Here is an 11,433-nt window from a genome sequence, read left to right as displayed (position 1 = left end):
TTGGAAAAAGTACACGATGCAATTGCATGCGAGCAAGGTAGTCGAAGTGCTTGAAATTATCCACAATCACATGACCATTCATTCAATTTGACAGTGCATGTCATTGCTCGTAGACCAAGTCGAACTAGACGATATATATCATGTGAAGGAACAGTATCTACTGAGATTGTAAATCTACTTTACAATTTTAATCATTCTTTATATTATTATTCATAGTTATTTCTAACTTTGTAAATTTGAATCACAGTATTATCTTGCTCATCACCAACATCAATCATATGCAGAACCTAATGTACCTCCAGTGCATGTTCCTGGATTTATGTCCCAACATCATCCATCACAAGCACAATATCAATCAACAAGTTTTTCTGGTCATGCGTCTCAAGAATATCAACAAAGTTTTCAACCACTGGGGTTCTCATCGTATATACCTCAATACTCATTTCAAGTCCCTTGTACCTCAAATGTTTTTGATGGCTCCTCACAAATGTTTGCCACCACTTTCAAGACTCCACCATTTGCATATAATCTTGCACAAGTTTTTGTTATCGTTCATCATTACCTGCTCAAATAGGTGACATCAGTCATGAAGATGAGGATGAGAAGGATAACAACAATAACAACGATGACGATGACGATGATGATGATGATGGTGATGGTGATGGTGATAATGATGATGACAACGGTAGTCATTATGTTCCTCAACAATAACAGACAATTACGCATCCTAGAACAAGAGGAGGTAGAGGTCACAGACGACCAAGAGGACAACAAACACAGACAAATTCAGTCCAACAACATGAGAGACCCACGCATATCTAGAAGAACTCGTTGTGGGACATCGTCTCATTATTAATTTAACAAATATGTAATTTTTATTTAAATAGAATCAATTTTTAATTTAAACTCTTTCAATTTTTTTAATATATTTCTATTAATAGATTATTTAAACTTTAAATAAAAAACATTTAAAGTAAACCATATTAAAAATATATATAACATGTTTTAAATAATAAAAAATTAAAATAAAATAATAAAATATCAAATAAAATCACAAAAAATATACTAATAAAATCAACTTAATATTATTTATCATGTATTTAAATATATATATTTTTACTTTTTTATTTAAAACAAAAATAAAACCGTAAATACTATTATATTAAAAAAACAGATTTATGAAAAGAAAATAGGTGAACAAAACATAAACATGGCTGCAAATAGCAAAACAACAGTTTTTTTTTTTAAAAAAAAATAGGTTTACTGTCCTCAACCTTTAAAAAAATAAATTAAAATAAGCTTTACGACTTTAAAGTCGTGTAAAATATTACGACTTTCGTTGTTTTTTTTTAAAATACGACTTTAAAGTGGTAAAAAAAATTAGATTTACACTGAAGTTGTAAATATTTTTACAACTTTAGTTAAAAAATTTAAAAAAATAATAAGTCGTAACAGGTGTTATGACTTCTGAGTTAGAAGTCGTAACAACTATTACGACTTATCTTCTTTTGGGTAATTTTTTAAAATATACCCTTGATCGGTAAATTGATTTTTTTTTACCCTGGTTGGTAAAAAGGCCAACATCCTAACTATGGCATTTGTTTAAAGTTTAACAATTAAATTAAACCAATAATATAAAATAATCACATTAAATATTAATTACATGAACCAAGTAAAAAAATTTGTACTTTTCTTGAAGTATGTCAACAAACATACAAAATCAAAAGAAACCTTTCTTATATTGTATATTGAAGATATAAAATAAAAGTAAAATTATTATGATATAGTATTTATAATATAGTAGTAAAAGCACAAATATATGAATATATGTGAAAAACTTGTACAATGATTATACAAACATAAGATAAAATAACAATAAAATGACAAACATAAAAAACAAAAAAAATCATATTAAAACTAAGTAATTTATTATTTTCTTTATAATCAAATCAAAAGTGATTGATGTAATATAGTCAATTATCAAACTAGCTAGATGGGTGACATTGTTTTAACTTGGAACATTAACACCAAAAGTTTATATTTATTTTCTTAAAATCATGAAAATATAGTTTGTTGGTGTGATTATTTACTAATTTTCTTTCTCCAACAATAACGATCATCCCGCCTAATAAAAGAAACTAATATTTATTAAACGAAGGTTGTAGAAGAATGCTTGTTTTATATAAAATAGAAATAATATTATATTAGATTGTTTGAAAAAAATGATAAAAAATCTAGATGAAATCAAACCTAATAATTACAATTGAAAGAACACAAATTAATCAGTGAACAAAACAAAAACTAAATCATGAACAAAACACAAACCAAACCCAACAATTACAATTGAAAGAAAAAGAAAACTCACATAATAGTATCAATTATTATAACAAATTTTTGTATACACAGTGATTACAATAATTAATTTTTAATTTCTAAAAAATTAAGCAAAGTATTGAAAAATAGTTTTTATTATTTTATTTTAAAATTTCATTTTTTCTATTTTCATATTTGAACAGGGAAAGTCACATATTAAATATTAAAGTAATGAAGATTAAAATATTAAATTCAATATACAAAAAAATACTTATTCATGAGGCACATATAAGTAAATTTTTATGTAATTTTTTTCTACAGAATAGGATCCAACACTTTCCATTGCATCTCAATGAATAAGATTGACTGGATGAAAAAATAAAATGTTAACTAGTTACCTGGATTGATTCTTTATTTATAATAGAAATAAAAATATATATAAAAAGAAAATCTTATGTATTAATTATCTACTCAATGAAGAAAATCTTATGCCATTTACTTTTTTTCTTTCATTTACTCACCAAAAATATATTTTCAATATTGCTCACCGACTTCCTTTTATATATATAAAGATACATCATTCACATATTGTTAATGTTTTCTAATTTATATAAATAATATTATTTTGACAAATGTTAATTTTATAGTATAATTTCAACAAATATTTTTACATTTTTTACTCATATAATTTAATAAACTATTTATTTTTTAACACTTTTAACATCTTCAAATTATATCACATACAAATTAATATTAATTTACAAATAATTTATACAATGGATATATTTTATTCTAAATATTTTTTATGTATAATTCCAACAAACATTTTATATTGAATTACTTTTATAATTTAATGTAATATTTTAAAAATATTTAAATATATATCTCAAAATTATTTATAGTCTTAGATGTGTTTTTATTCATATTAAATACCTGATTATTTTTCATTTGTTCTTAAGTAAAATAACAATTTTATTTTTAGTCCTTGATATTTTATTTTAGTCATTGATGAACTAACAAATTTTATATTTATTCTTTGATAAATTAGCTCATTTTGTTTTAGTTCTGATAATTAACAAAAGAAAAAAATTATAAGAAAAAAACCACAATATTTACTAATTTATTAAGGACTAAAACAAAGTATCAAGTATGAAAAATAAAATTAGTTTATTAGGAATCCAATGCAAAGAAAAATATATTAGAGAGTAAATACAATTTTTTTGTATTTATTAGAAATTAAAAATATATTTTATAAGTATTTTTTTAAACCCATGCAACGCCTAGGCCAATACCTAATTTTAATAATTCTGACAAAAAATGACATATTGGCAGCAACGGATATTCACAGAAAGCTACCACCAAAATGAAAATTCTGCTGGTCCCTTTTGTTGTACTCATCCCTCGCTCTAAGCAGAAGAACTGGGTATTTTGTATTGTTTCTTCAGGAATTGAAAAGCTTCTGAGTCACTCCTGTTACATGATATTCTCAATAGAGTTTTGATATTGAACTGAGTATTTCCATGCCACTAGCAGATTTCAAGTCTTCGATCAACTTCCGTGTCTGCAAAATAATACAAATTATTTTACATGCTTTCTTAGACATAATTGTTGCAAGAAGATATTTTCTATCATTGACGAATTATAACTGATCCCTCCAAGCTCGGATAAAGGAGGAAGATTCCATTAGTCATCAGCAATCAACATAAAATTTCAAATATCAACGAGCAAAAACCAACAAAAACCAAGAAAAACTTGTCAGAAAACAAATATAAAACTCGAATATATATTAACAAGCACGAACATATTTTAGCCTAAATAAATCCAAGATATCTAACACATATTTAATGAAGACTTTAGTGTGTTTAGTCAATTTTAATGACTAATTTATCAATAAAGAAATTCAAGAAATCTAACATCATGCATATGTGTAGAGTTTAATGACAGTGGGTCTGTGCATTGCAATAATTTAAAATGTGTGTAAAAAAAAACTACAACTTAAATAGCTCAACAGAGCATAGCAAACTCTGATCAAACTAATTAAATAAATCAAATGTACACAATTAAGTTATATATTAGCAGTGGTCAGATTCAGTGCAGGGTTTATCTACTGATGAAATAAGTAATAAGCTATTTCTATGAACGATCATTACTAGCAAATACAGTAGCAAACATGTTACGATTGTCAGTGTGAGCTTTATTCCATGAATGAATGAGTTGCTATAATTCTACTGAGGGTAGCTTTTGGGATATTTTCAATAACTGTGTACTTACTGTGTGTCAGGCGTTTGTGTACGATTGCTTTAATTTGGGTTGTGAACATCTTTTTCTTTGCTGGCCCGTCAACCATAGTCTTCCCTAAAATACTGACATTAACAGCAGCTGCATTTTGCTCTCTGTCTTGGCTAGCTCTTGGGATATTTTCGGAAAACTATCAACCTACTATATTATAGAATTTAGGAGAAAGGTTCCATTAGAGCAAATAAGAGTATTGCATTTAATCACTACCAAAACCAGTATATCTAATCATTCAAGTACAATATATAGAAATAAAACTGCTTTATTAGGAAGTTAGGGAATAAATTCCACAATCAGTTGAAGTTTTCTAAATATGAAACAACTACCCTCGTAAAAAAGAATAGCAGCTTCATTAATTGAACTTACAATTACAGTATTCACATGGACGAAATTTTACAATGAAGATCAACAACATTGTAGTTAGATTAAAACCAAAACAAAGGAAAGGCAAAAACTCAATTATGCTCCCTAATTATACACTGAATGGACAATTTTAATAATTCCAACAAAAAAAGAAACATTTCCAGCAATGAATATTCACAGAAAGCTAACCCCAAAGTGAAAATTTTGCTGGTTCCCTTTTGTTGTAAACATTCCTCTAAGAAGAAGAACTGGGTATTTTGTATTGTTTCTTCAGAAATTGAGAGGCTTCTGAGTCGCTCCTGTGGCATAATATTCTTAATAGAGTTTTGGAATCAGTTCCCAGTTTGCTTTTGCCACCTTGCATTTCCATGCCACTAGCAGATTTCAAGTCTTCAATCAACTCTCGGGTCTGCAAAATACAGATTATTTACATGAATTCTTAAACACAGTTGTTGCAATAAGATATTTTCTATCATTAATAAATTATAGCAGGTCCCACCAAGCTCGGATAAATGAGAATGGTTGTATTAGGTGACAATAAGTTTAACATTAGGTTGTTAGCAACCAACGTAAAATTTGTTAATATAAGAGCACAATAGTGGGATAAGGCTTTTATTGCTGTAATTGTAATAAATTATAGGGTACATCAAACAGTGGAAACTAACATACAAGAGATTTTAAATATAATGATGAATTTGACAACAAAACAAAGCAATAAGAACACATAATTAATTAACACCAAACATGGCCTTAAGATATGGCTAAGGCCTAAGGCTATTAGGCACAGGCGGTTTCAAGGCCCGGCTACCCTGGGCAATTGCCCAGGCTCTGGCCCAAATTTCACAGATTTTGTTTCCAATTTTTTCCATACTCACCACAGCTTTTTTATTCTTAATTTGTTGTTGCCTATAGTTTATATAACATTCATTTCTCCAAAGTCAAGGAAGAGATATAAGGTTGGTCTTGGATGGAAAAAGAATATTTCTAATTGACATTTTTAATCAAACTAATAAATTAACATTTATGAGATAAAAAAAATCTCAAAGACATGGAAACAATTGGATCAGGTCATGGCCAAAATGGAGTGTATACCAATAATGCAAGGCAATGTACAGTACAATATTATTATTCTCCACAGAGAGAAAGGAGGGTGGGCAATGTGGATGAAACCTGGCCACACCGTCTCAATGAGGAAGTGAGTCCAAAAGCCGTTTCTTTCATAAAATTAAATAAAAAAAGAAATGCATAAAATAAAAATAGAGGGCCAGGTGATGGAAAGTGCGATGAAAACAACCACATGTCTTCCTTTTTTCTGCATCTTTGGCTTCCATTTGGGTGCATCACCCCCTAATGATTGCCAAGAATAAAAACAAATAAGTTTGGCCCCATTTCAGGAACCAATCAACAGACGCCAACTCCATTTCTCCATCCAATAGAACATTTTCATTCATCATCAATGCCTTCCAATTAAAGAATAAAGTTTTTTTTTTCATAGAATAATAAATCCATTACTTTATCAATTCATCTATACCTATTTTTCAAACCCCGTGGCCAAAAGATAGGGAAACTTATTTTTGTAACAATCACAAATTAATAAAAATTAAAGCATGAACAAGACATACACACATACATACAATCCTTGCAGCAGGTAAAGGTAAGAAACACAGTGAAATTTAACATTATCATAATACAGATTTTATGGCTTTTATCACATGCCAGGCATTTGTCATGGACTCATTAGGCCTGTCATTCATGCCCGGCCAAAAAAAGAAAAAATGAAAGAAAGAGAGAAAGCTTTATCATTTTTTGGTTCAAACTGAGAAACATTTGGTATTTTCATTGGTTTATAAACTTATTGAGCTAGTTTTGATATTGCCGGTGTCGACAGCATCCGTTGAAAGAGCTTTTTCAGCAATGAAGATTATCAAGTCTAAATTGCACAATAAGATCAACGATGTGTGGTTCAATGACTTGATGGTATGTTACACCGAGCGGGAGATATTCAAGTCACTTGATGATATTGATATTATTCGAACATTTACCGCAAAGAAGTCTCGGAGAGGACACTTGTCTCGTAATTTTATTTAACCCGCTATTGTATTGTAAGATTATGTTTATCTCTTTTATTTTAAACTATATTTTTGTTGACAAAATGACGAGTCTCTTTTATTTTGATTGATTACTATTTACATATTATATACAATGTGAATTTGCTATCTTTAAATTTTTGCCCAGGCTTTATAATTTTTCTGGCTCCGCCACGGCTATTAGGTAACTAGGCTAATCCAATACCAAACATGGCCGCAAGATATAGGTGAACTAACCTCATAGCCATGCAAGTTGATCACATGCCGAACACGTGCAACCTGATTTTCGACAACACCCTGAGGGAGGCCGTCACCTCCAGATATAAAGAATTCCTACAAGAAGCACATCATCATTCACTGACATTGAAATATTATTAACTTACTCAAACTCTCATTTTTATTGGGAAAAAAAGTACAAAAGTCCAAAGATCTGATTAGTCTGTTGAAAATTGTAGATTCCTCTAATAATTTTACATCACCGGGAAAGAAAACTCTTGATGGACCCCCATCTAAGATAACACGGAGTAAGCCATCCTGACATGCGGGATAGTGTTAAAATCACAATACTAGTAATGAATTCATCAAAAGAAAGGCTAAGCTACCAACCAATGATGCCTGAAGAAGACTTGTCACTATGCGATCCCTGAGAGGCTCCACAACAATATCACAAAGTTGGCTAAGTTCCTACAATAATTCAAAAGTGGTAATCAAATGATCAATTAAATTTGCTAAAAATTTTAGACTTTCATGTGAATCCAGATAAATTATGTGAGTGATGCTTGTTAACAGACATTTAAAAACGTTTTAGGTGAATCCACACTTAAATATTTCAAGTGGTATTTTAATTTCTATATTTAAAAACTAATACTGAAATTTAAATTTTTAAATTTTATTTTCTATAATTATGTTTATAAACATATTAAATATATTTTTTGGCCTTCACAAAAATGAAGCCCTCAACATCAGCATAGGCCATAGTGACCTATGTGGCTTTGTTTTTACTTTTTACTTTATTTTCATTTATCAAACATAAATAAAAATCTTGTGTACACAAATGCATATAACACTACATATTCATCATCAACATAGCATGACTTGGTTCATGCAAAGCATAACACTGCATACACATTAAATTTTTCAAAACTGTATGTTAGACTTCAGTGTGAATGAGAAAATGATAACTGCACTTGGTAACTGACTAAATGAATCCAGAAACTGAATTACAACAGAGAATAACTGGGCTCAGGTATTTACAGCTCCCCAAAGACAGAAAACAAATACAGAAGTTAAAGGTACCCTATCATTACATGAGTAACACTATAATACCCCCCAAGCTTGAGGGATGTGATGCAGAAGAATCACACAGCCCCGAGGAAAGAAGAAAGAAAAGCACCACCAACGCATTCTAATGCCATTGTATGATAGGAAAGGGAGCAGTGGAATCGATGAATGGAAATCTGTGTTTTCAACTGCAGCTTATGCCAATCACTCAGTGCAATGAAGTGTTCATCAAATCAAAGTAAAGATATTTTTGTTTCGAGGTCAGTCAACCAACAACTATTGAGTCTTGCCAACAACCCAAACCTTAACAGTATTCTATCAATGAGTGAGTTGCTATGATTGTGCAGAGGGTAGCTCTTATTCTCATAACAACTTATTCATTAATTGCCTTTCGTATATTTACTAGTGTAAAATCTAAAAAAATGTTTATATACATAAAGTGTGTAATTTTTAATTTATAATCTAATGAAAATTATATGGCCTAATCATAAAGTATACCTTTTAAAGGATAATTAGTATAATTAGAATTTAATTTTATTTTATTTATATATATATATATATATATATATATATATATATATAACAAATGTATAATTAGAATTTACTTTTCTTACATATATACTTATTATTATAAAGAATATCTTTTTCCTATACATGATTCTCTAATAAAAATCTGTGAGAACATTACAAATTGATAAAATAATTTATAAATCTTTATTTTTAATTTATTATTCCATCCAACAATATGATTTATCATAATAAAAAAAATTAATCAACATTCGACATTCTATATTAATTTAATTCTTATATCAAAATTACCTCTTTCTCTAATAAGAATATTCCAGAACATCACAAATTAGTGGAATACTTTATAATTTTTTATTTTTAATTCATACTTCAATCCAATAATATGATTTATCTTAATAAAAAAATAATATAACGTTTCACACTCTACACTAATTCAATTCTTAAATTAAATTTTGTAATAAATTAAGGTTATCTATAAATACCAATTAAAGTAGTAAATGAAACAATTGTCTTAAATATGATTTAATGATACGTTAATAAGCATTAAATATCAATCAAATGATACAATTTAAATTACATTAAATATCAATTTATCGTTACATTAAATTCTATTAAAAAAATTATTATTAATATCATCATTTCAATTTTTAAAATATTTATTATTGAAAATATAAAATTGATCCTAATTTAAACTTTTAATTAATTTATACTAATTGTATTTACGTCAGACTTAATTTATGATAATAAAAACCAATTAGAAAGGATTTTAATATTAAATTGAATTTGAATAAATGAATTTTAAAGAGTAATATTTTGTTTTTTCTAATGCTGAAAACTTTTAAATTTTATATTCTACAAATTAAAAATAAATATTTTTTCCGTTTAACACATTAAATTGAATTTGTAAAATATATTTTTTATATCTATTTTATTATATTTTTAAAAAAAATAGAAATCATGGTTATTTTTTAAGAAAATTGTGTATTGAGTTAGGATTTAATAAATTTTTACATGAACAAATGAGACATATCATAAATAATGCTAAATTTAAGTGCATTAGTGACACAAAATTAGACTAAAATTTTGCAATCAATAAAATATTTGAAATGCTTATAACTTATGTACCTAGAATTTTTAAAAAAAATTGGAATTTTTATCAAATAATTATTCTATTCCCAATTATTATTATTATTATTATTATTATTATTATTATTATTATTATTATTATTATTATTATTATTATTATTATTATTATTATTATTATTATTATTATTATTATTATAAAATTGAATTTTTTATGTTGTGATTTTGATTTAGTTATAATTTCTTATTAAAAGTATAAATATCTTCTATATTAAACATTATCATCAAAAATGTAACAAATAATCAATAATTCAAATATTTTATTGTTCACGATGCATTTTTTGTATTTTTAATTAAAATTTAAATTATAATCAGAATAATAGGTATAAAAAAATTATTGAAGATTTTAGCCCTTATATAAACTTATATAAAATTATTTTATAATAACTTAAAATGTGCAATTATCTAATTCAAAATTTAAACATGCTAAACAATAGAAAGTTAAATTTTAAAATATTTATTCATATAAATATAGAATTGATCTTAATTCAAACTTTCTAATGTAGTCAAAATTAATTTATCATTTAAATAATAAGAAACATATAAAGATGTTAAATGATTTAAATTAAAATTTTAAAAATATTTATTAATTCGATCAATTTAAATTGTTGTTACATACTTATGTACTTGGGTATCTTCTTGGATTCATGCCTAAAAGTTGTTATACATTCCAATTATGCGAATTATATGTGGGAAATGAAAAAGGCAAAATAATTGGAAATAAAATGAGGATATGTCTTATTTAAAATCGAAAATGAAATGATGATATAGTATGAACATATGTTTTTATATATTAAAAATTTGACAAATATAGATATATGTTAACCTTACATGAATCGATTTTGGTAAAAAAAAAAAAAATCTTTCTCTTCAAGTACCATTATTAGGTATTAAACTTCAAGACAACAGTAGAAAAACACTTTTCTTCTCATAGTTTTTATGAAAAAAAAAGTTTTGATTAAAGTTTTGTATAGGGTCTCCTTTGGATGAAAAAAATAGTGTAACATAACATAAAATTTTACACAATTAATCGAAAAAATCATTATTGATTCAAATGATATTTTTATGTCCACTAATTACTATTGATGTTAATGTTTTTGATATTTTGGTTTCATTCAATTTTTCTAATCAATTGTTTAATTTTTCTGTTGACCTTTTCAGTTCTCTGTGACATCCATTAACATATATCATATGTTATTTTTCATATTTTAATTAAGAAAACAACATAAAGAAAGAGAAGCGGTCTTATTTTTAAGAGTGTATTTAGATAGAGAATTTTAACTGAGGAAAGTAATTTATCCGAGAATTTGAATTTCTATAATTTAGAATTCATTGTTTGGACACTTTTTATGAAGAATTTAAAATTTTGGAATTTTAAAACAGAATTTTAAACAACAAAAAATTTGGAATTTCAATTTCCTTA

At 26.6% G+C, this 11,433-nt stretch overlaps 1 long non-coding RNA gene across 3 annotated transcripts; it reads right to left on the bottom strand.

Annotated features, from left to right (window-relative positions):
* Positions 1-3,585: 3,585 nt before the first annotated feature.
* Positions 3,586-8,647, bottom strand: LOC114388628. Of its 3 annotated transcripts, none has more exons than XR_003661512.1 (6): positions 8,355-8,646; positions 7,665-7,742; positions 7,296-7,592; positions 5,161-5,380; positions 4,585-4,752; positions 3,586-3,874 (listed from the first exon to the last, which is right to left on the bottom strand). It is a non-coding gene; the product is annotated as an uncharacterized LOC114388628 (long non-coding RNA). The 3 variants fall into 3 exon arrangements; XR_003661510.1 differs by having other exon boundaries at positions 8,366-8,645; XR_003661511.1 differs by lacking the exons at positions 3,586-3,874; positions 4,585-4,752 and having other exon boundaries at positions 4,921-5,380; positions 8,366-8,647.
* Positions 8,648-11,433: the final 2,786 nt, after the last annotated feature.

The sequence above is a fragment of the Glycine soja genome, chromosome 15, assembly GCF_004193775.1.
Source record: "Glycine soja cultivar W05 chromosome 15, ASM419377v2, whole genome shotgun sequence".
Taxonomy (NCBI): Eukaryota; Viridiplantae; Streptophyta; class Magnoliopsida; order Fabales; family Fabaceae; genus Glycine; species Glycine soja.
The sequence above is the reverse complement of the archived record's forward strand: the minus strand, read 5'-3'. Positions and strand labels throughout refer to the sequence as shown.